This window comes from Manihot esculenta, chromosome 6 (genome assembly GCF_001659605.2).
Source record: "Manihot esculenta cultivar AM560-2 chromosome 6, M.esculenta_v8, whole genome shotgun sequence".
In the NCBI taxonomy this organism is placed as follows: Eukaryota; Viridiplantae; Streptophyta; class Magnoliopsida; order Malpighiales; family Euphorbiaceae; genus Manihot; species Manihot esculenta.
Window position 1 is genome coordinate 20,410,483 of NC_035166.2, and position 8,404 is coordinate 20,418,886.

An 8,404-nucleotide genomic window follows, 5' to 3' on the forward strand; every position below is an offset into this window, starting at 1 on the left:
TTTACAAGGGTTTTGTATTACTGAATAAGGCCTAAGCTTTCTGAGGAGGGGACTCCTCTTTTATACATTGTCTTGCTCGCTGGTGACGTGTAAAGGTCTCTCCAGGATTGGACCACGCGTCTCTGCCATGCAGATTCGGAGGTACTAGGGTATCAGCCGCCTGCTCCATGCGTAACGGCTTCTGATTCTCCTCGTGCGTACGTTCGAGCGGATCTGCCAGGCTGTCTAGTGAATATTTTTCTGGATCCTGGGCTGGGCCGAGAGTTGGGCCGGACGCTAAGCCTGAGTGAAGAGGATGGGTCGAGCCCGGCCTTGAGGGTTGGATGAGCCAGGCTTGTTATGTACATCAGGTGTGTGGGCCTCTACGTCATGGGCTTTGGGCTGTGGTCAAGCCCCTGGCCCGGGAAGAAGGAATCCAGCGGTCATCAATTGCCCCTTCACCTTCTCGGTGGTTATTGCTCCAACTGCCGAGGGGGTGAATACCAAGAACTTTTATGATCGCGTCTGTTCGGGTTCAGGTGCCTTAATAACATCCTTTCATCTTTCAGTCGTTGCGCAGTTTCTGAATTCTATTTGCTCTTTTCTCTTTCTGTCTTTTTTCTATTCTTCTTGTCCTCTTCCGCCTTTGCTTTTTTTGTCATCATTATCTGGACATCTCCTTTCTTTCCTTTCCCGTGAATATCTTTTAAGAATCTGACATCACTGGCTTAGAGTCTAGTGTAGCTCTGCCTCGTGCTAAGTCCTCAGGCTCCGAGTATATATCAGTGCCAGCTTTTCTTCATTCTTGAGCCTTCTGTTGAAATGAGAAATTCTTGTTTTATCTGTGGCAGGTCCATTCGACGCCTTCTTCAAACAGATTGCCTTGTGCCCCAGAGGTTTGCTTTGATTTTGCTCTTATTATCTTAAGGGAGAACTGTTTCTGACTTGTCTCTGTTTTGAAACTTTTTGCAGTTCCTGAAATAAAAATGGGTCAGTTCAAAATTCTTGAAAATTTGATGTTACCTCTAAGGCGTCTGGATGGTGCATTGAAGATCCTTCTGGTATGGCAGTCGAAGGGTGGGACCATTCGGCAAGCTGCTGAAACTGCTTTACCCAGGTCGTCTGGTCGGCCTCCTCCTCTGCTTGTTGTCCGGGCTCCAAAGAAGTTCTGGGCTATTGAGGGGTTCGCTCTAACTTCACCTTTTTCCGCAGAGAAAAAGGGAATTTCCTCGATGCCCCTGTTGTCCTCTTTTGATATAAATGGGAGTGGCGCCGGCGCTCAGCTTGTTGTTCTTTTTGGTGTGAAGTACCAATATTATTATTCCCTTTGGTGTGAAGTACCAGTATTACGTGGGACTGAGATCTGCTGCACTCAGTCAAGTCTCCAGTGATTTCTTCGAATGTGTACTTCGCGATCTCTTCGGAGCCATAGCCCGAAGACTTATGTTTTTCATGTGTGGTGCACGGCCGGCATACAATATCTGAGCTTGTTCGAATGTACCGTGCATCACATTCGGGTAACCGAACGTTTGCCTAGGGGGACAGTGAGAAATGCTTATGGGAATCAACTTGTTCAGTTCCCCTATAATAGCGGGACAGATCTTGGCCTTTTCTGAAAAACTCACATTTCGAGCTGCGAGAAGTCCTCCAAACTGAAGACTAGAATAGTAGGTGATAGGCGGTTGTCGAAGCCGTCAAAAATAAACCTATTAAACGATCAACAAATAAATTTGCAGATAGTGGCAATAGGGTCGAACCACAGGGAATTGACACTAAAGACCTTCCTAATAATGACCAAGGTAAAGTAAATAACAAGTAATTAAAAGAGGGGGGTTTTTGAGTTGATGATTAAAATTAAATAGCAAAAGAAAGCAGTAATTTAAAGATGAATAAATCAATAAGAGAAAGGCTTCTAGTTGAAGTATGAGTCTAATTCAGTTTGTTCAGAATTGGTCATTGATTATTTGAAGACTCCTTTTTGATTTCAATAAATTAGTTTTGGTTGTGGAAGACGCTTCTCACAATCCAAATTCCTCCTTAGTTCTAGTTTGATTAGGAAACGTTCGCTAATCAAACACTAATCAACAAGTTGCCAAGGAACGTCCTTGGGGCATTATAGCATCGAACAACTGTTGATTGCATTAAGACTTAGAGAAACCCAATTCTATCCTTGCCAACCGCGTGGTCAAGTTTAGATTATGCAACCTGATTGAATGTGTATTTGAACAATCCAAGCAATTACGGACCTAAACCATTCAAACAATATTACTCAAGCAATTTAAAAGCAATGGGCCCTTATTGATTCTAAAAGCAAAGTAATACTTGTAGAAAAGATCAGATTGCATAAATATTGAAACAAATAAGAGTTCAACAATGGAGTATTAAACCTCCCAATTCATAACAAATCTGAATATTCTCAACTTCAACTAGAAAATAATGAATTTAGCCACTCATGGTAACTAAAATACACAAAAGAGATGAAAAGAACGAAAAGAAAGAACAGCTGAAGAGTTTCTGGCGAGGGAGAAGGTGCTGAGTTCCTTATCAGAAGATAGTGCCTTTGCTGGTTTTGAGACTACCCTTTTATAGCTGAAGAATTGTCTAGGGTTTTGAAATCCCTTTTTGATTTGATGTTGGACTCCTCTTTTGATGTTGAATTTGATTGCAATTGGATTTCCTTGGATGAGAAGTTCTTTCGTGGCTCTTGGATAAGTGTTGGTAGTGATTGGATTGGATTTGGACTTCTGAAAATTCGGATTTCTGTTTGCTGTCCAATTTCCCGCTCTGCTGTAATTTTCTGCTATCAAAGTGATTTGCCCGGCGATTTGACCAGTTTCTTGGGCAAATCACTGGGCAAATCGCTTCTCTGTAAGTCAGTCCTCTATGCCTCTGCGAGTGATTTGGCCAGTGATTCTCGATTGTCTTGGTCAAATCGCTTGCCCATGTCACTGCTGTCTGTTGCCTCTGGGTATCTGTTTTAGCTTGATCTGGGCAGTGATTGGAGCAGATTTTTGGGCAAATCACTGGGCAAATCATCCTTTTGCAAATTTTCTGCACTTTTTCTCCCATTTTCCAGATTCTTCCTTTTCTGTAAAAACAAGATAAAAACCATAAATTAAGCTAGAAAATGTGTAAATAAGCAATAAAAGAGATAATAAAAATGTGGCTAAATTGTGCTTGATCAAATACCCCCACACATAGCTTTTTGCTTGTCCTCAAGCAACAAATAACTTAGCCAATCAAGCCCCTTTTCCTTAGAGCCTAAGTACCACTTAATCAGCTCCCCCTAGACTCCTAATCTGAATTATCACAGTGTAGAGTACATGCACTAAGGTCATCCTCTCCTTTCCTTGTTTCCTTTCACCTACCATGGTCAAGAGAAAGGTTTTTGAATCAATCATGCTTATTCCTTTATGTTAGTTTTAATGCAACCCCTAGGAGTGACCTGCCACCTTCTCTCTTTCTCCTTTTTATTTATATTTTTATTTTCAGCAGCACTTATTCTTATTCTTGCCTGAAAAAGTCACTAACCTTTTTACGCGATTGTGTACATGGGTGATACACCCCCGGTTACTCAGTTAGTCACTTGTTCAAGTGGCTACTAGCTCTGTTCATAGTCTAGACCATCGAAACTTATTTGCTTGAAAAAATTACTGACCTTTTTACGCGATTGTGTACATGGGTGATACACCCCCGGTTACTCAGTCAGTTACTTCTCCAAGTGGCTATTAGGCTCAGTTCATAGTCTTAGACCATTGGAACAAGTTTGTGATTTGTGCTTTGTGCTGGTTTTTTATGATAGTTTGGGCAAATCAGCTCATAGGGAGTTACACTCACTTTGTGTTTGCATGTATTTGTATTTTAATTTCCCTTGACCACAACAAGTTTAAGGGTTCAATTCAAGTAAAGAACTTCCTAAGTGAAGGTAGCATACTGTGAGTAATTCAACTAAGGCTTAGAGGGGTGGCCAATCAATGGGGTCATGAGATAAGGGCACTCTTTCAACCTTGTTATTTATGTTGAGTAAAGCAACTAGCTACAAAATTCTGTGTGTGTGTGCTAGGAGTGTGAAAAAAATTCTGGTGTGTGCAAAAAGGGGTAAAAAAAAAAAATAAAAACAAAAAGAAACAAAAAGAAATCAAAAGGATTGACATATCAAAAGAATGGAATAAAGACTCTCCAGTACCCCCACACCTATCCCACATATTGTCCTCAATGTGTAAGTATATATATAAAAGAATGAAAAAGGAAAGGGAAAGATATTTCCTGGCCTGGGGGTGATTTGACCAGTGACTTGAGCAAGTACTGGGCAAATTACTGGGCAGATCGCTATCAGTGACGGTGCTGGGGCAGAAAGTGGTCCACCAGCAGGTACAACAAGTGCTCCATCCTCTGCATTTGGTCCTCAATCCTACTGAGACGAGCCTCGACTGTCTGGTTGGGGGCTTCATCTTCGTGTGGCTGAGGAGCATCCTGCTGAGGGGCTGCTGGTGGTGGCTCATTTGCTGGTCCTTGGCCTATTGCCTGGGTTGCCTCATTTACTGGTTCTGCGGTGGAGGCTGGCTGCTGTGTGCTGGTGCTTATGGTGACTTTCTTTCTTCTGAAAACACGCTCATGGCGTGGCGTTACTGGACCTGCAGGTGCAATAGAAAAAACATCCCCCACCTTACAAAGCAACCCCATATCATCCAATGTGCGTAAGTCCAAGGGGGTTGTTTTGGGGGTGGGGGAGAGGTCAGTATATGCGGGGTGCAATAGCTTGAGATTCACTGCAATGGCAGTGATCAAAGGACCAAAAATCAAGGGCCTATTATATTGTATAATGCTGGATAGTTGGGTGGCAACCCAATATCCAAGATGTATTTTCCTGCCCCTGTGCATGCACCAAAGGAAATACAACTCAGTTCTGGTCAGGATGTTGGAGGCATCCTTCCTCCCAGAGAATGTGTAGGCCAGGTATCTGTGAAGGTATTTCAGACTGGGGTTGCTGAGGTATAGGTCTTTGGACCTAGTGGGTGAGTATGAGTCAGGTGGATTATCACTGAGTTCCAAGTACGCAGAGTTTTGATCAAACTCAGCAGGGAAGTCCCAGGTTGACTGTGGGCATTCACAGCCCATGGCTATGGCGAACTCCTGCAGGGATAAGCGAAATCGCTTCCCCAACAATCTAAATCCAATGGTGCCAGGTGTGTGTATGTTGTGCATGGCAGGTTTATCAAAATAAAATGTGGTGAAAAACTCCTGTGTGAGTTCCAGGAAGGATGGCATGCGCAGGAGGAAGAAAGTGTCCCAGCCAATAGCAGAAATTAGAGAACGTACCTGGGAATGTAGTTTCAGTGCTCCAAGGGTGGCATGATGGATATACTTACCTGGATGATATGGTAAGGATGAAATTTTAAGCAGCCTGGTGCGTTCAGAAATTTTGTTGAATGTCAGTGCTTTGACGATGTGATCTGGGTGTGTTGGCCTGGGCAAATCGCTGGGCAAATTGCTGGGCATATCACTGAGTGTGTCTGTGGGCACATCGCTAGGCACATCACTTGGTAAGTCCCTGGGCGCATCGCTGGTCATAGCGCTGGTGAAGTCAGTAGGCGCATCGCTAGGCACATTGCTTGGCATATGGCTGGGCACAGCGTTGGGCACAGCGTTGGGCACATCGCTGGTGGAATCAGTTGGCGCATCAGTGTCTTTGGCGATGGTAGGTTCCGGTTCGGGCTCGAACCTCGGTGGCGACTGAGTTCTTGGCCGTTTCTGGCTGTGGCCGGTGGGAGTGGTGGTTTCGGGAAACTTTTTGCCCTCAGGGCCTGCCGTCGGGGCTAATGTGGATGGCGGCGTTCTTGGCCGTTTCTTTTGCCGGCGATATATCTGGACGGCCGGTGAATCGGTGCGTCCTGTTCCTGTGCTTGTGGCCGGTGGTGTTTCGGCGCTGGCGGTGGCTGGTGGAGGGGCATCTTGCGCCTCGTCATCGCTGTCGGAAGGGACGGGTCTCGGAAGCCCTAATTTCTTCCACATGAACGGTCCGCCGGTGGCCTTCATCTTGATCCTTACCATGGTGGTCCTGAGTTTGCCGGTGGGTGAGTGGTGGTCGGAGAGAAGAAAGCTTGAAGAAGAAGAAGAGATAAAAACAGTAGTTTAGCGTAAAAATTAAAAATAAAGGAAAAGACTACTTAAAGTAATTAGGGTATGTGATCTGCCCTGATCATTTATTGCTGGCCCTCTGGATTCTTGACAGGGTGATTTGACCAGTGATTTGGGTAAACAGTGGGCAAATCACTTGGCCAGATCGCTTCTCCTTGTAGTTGCTGGGCTGGTACTGTTCACGCCCTTTGCTGATGATGTGCTTGGTTTTGCGATGGGACCGGTGATCTTGGTCAAATTATCTGGGCAATTGGGCAAATCACTGCCCCGATCACTTGTGACTATGGTATATTCAGTCGATTTGCCCGGGGATTTGGGCAAGCAGTGGGCAAATCACTGGGCAAATCACTACATCTGGGCTGCCTCCCAGTAGCGCCCTGTTTTCTGTCTTGGGCTGGACTTCAGTGTCTTGCTCAACAGTCTTGGGAAGGGGGATCCAAGGGAACCTCCTCCACAACATGGACAGTAAAACTTTCAAAGAATCTCTTCAAACGATGCCCATTAACTTTGAAAACTTTGCTTGTTTGTGGGCTTCTAATGTCAACAGCTCCATGTGGATAAACATGCTCAACCAAAAATGGCCCAATCCACCTAGACCGAAGCTTTCCAGGGAATAATTTGAACCTGGAATCAAAGAGCAAAACCTTATCACCAACCTGGAAGTGTTTTCTGGAGATGTGCTTGTCATGGAAGGCTTTGGTCCTTGCTTTATAATCCCATGAAGCTTCATATGCATCACGCCTAATCTCCTCAAGCTCTTGAATCTGTAATTTTCTGTGAACTCCAGCCTCTTTTTCATCAAGATTACAGCTCTTCACAGCCCAATAGGCTTTATGTTCAAGTTCCACCGGTAGATGGCAGGCTTTCCCATAAATCAGCCTATATGGAGACATCCCAATTGGGGTTTTATATGCTGTCATATATGCCCATAAGGCATCATTGAGGCGTGTACTCCAATCCTTGCGATTTGGGCAGACCGTTTTCTCCAAGATGGACTTGATCTCCCTATTTGACACTTCAGCCAGCCCATTTGTTTGAGGGTGATAGGCAGTAGAGGTTCTATGGATGACATGGTGCTTCTTGAGGAGAGTTTCTACTACCTTGTTGCAAAAATGGGTGCCTCGGTCACTGATTATGGCCTTGGGCAGTCCAAATCTTGAGAAAATGTGGGATTTTACAAAATCACCCACTGTTTTTGCATCATCAGCTCTTGTTGCTTTGGCCTCAATCCACTTGGACACATAATCCACAGCAAGTAGTATGTAGGTGTTGCCAAAGGAAGGTGGGAATGGTCCCATGAAGTCAATGCCCCATATGTCAAAGATTTCACACACCATAATGGGTGCTTGTGGCATTTCACTTCTTTTGCCAAGGTTTCCCGTTTGTTGGCATCTTGCACATGACCTACAAAATAAATAAGCATCTCTAAATATGTTAGGCCAAAATAATCCACTTTCAAGGACTTTCAAGGCTGTCTTGCGTGGCCCAAAGTGACCTCCACAGCTGTAAGAGTGGTAGAAAGTTAGGACAGATGTGATCTCATGGTTTGGGATGCATCTCCTTATAACTTGGTCTGCACAATGCTTCCATAGGTAAGGCTCATCCCACACATAATACCTTGCTTCCTTCTTGATCTTGTCTCTTATGTGTTTGGGCAAATCAGTGGGCAAATCACCTGTGGCAAGGAAGTTAACAATATCAGCATACCATGGTTCCTCCTCTTGGACAGCAAAGAGGTGCTCATCAGGGAAGGTCTCATTGATGGGGCATGTCTCCATCTCGGTCAGAATTCTGCTAAGGTGATCAGCCACAAGGTTCTCCTTGCCTTTCTTGTCACGGATCTCCAAGTCAAACTCTTGTAACAGTAATATCCATCTCACCAGCCTAGGTTTGGACTCTTTTTTCTTGATTAAATACCTTAGTGCAGCATGATCTGAGTATATAATCACCTTTGTACCAAGTAAGTAGGGTCTAAACTTCTCCAATGCAAACACAACAGCCAGCAACTCTTTTTCCGTGGTGGAATAATTGCATTGTGCAGCATCTAGGGTGCGTGAGGCATAGTGAATGACATGAGGAGAGTTACCTATGCGCTGTCCCAATACTGCACCTATAGCAAAGTTGCTGGCATCACACATGATCTCAAATGGAAGGGTCCAATCAGGTGGCTGGATGACTGGGGCAGAAATTAGGAGTGATTTGATCAAATCAAAGGCTGATTTGCAGCTGTCATCAAAGTTGAATGGTACATCCTGCTGTAACAATCTGCAAAGAGGCTGAGTTATTT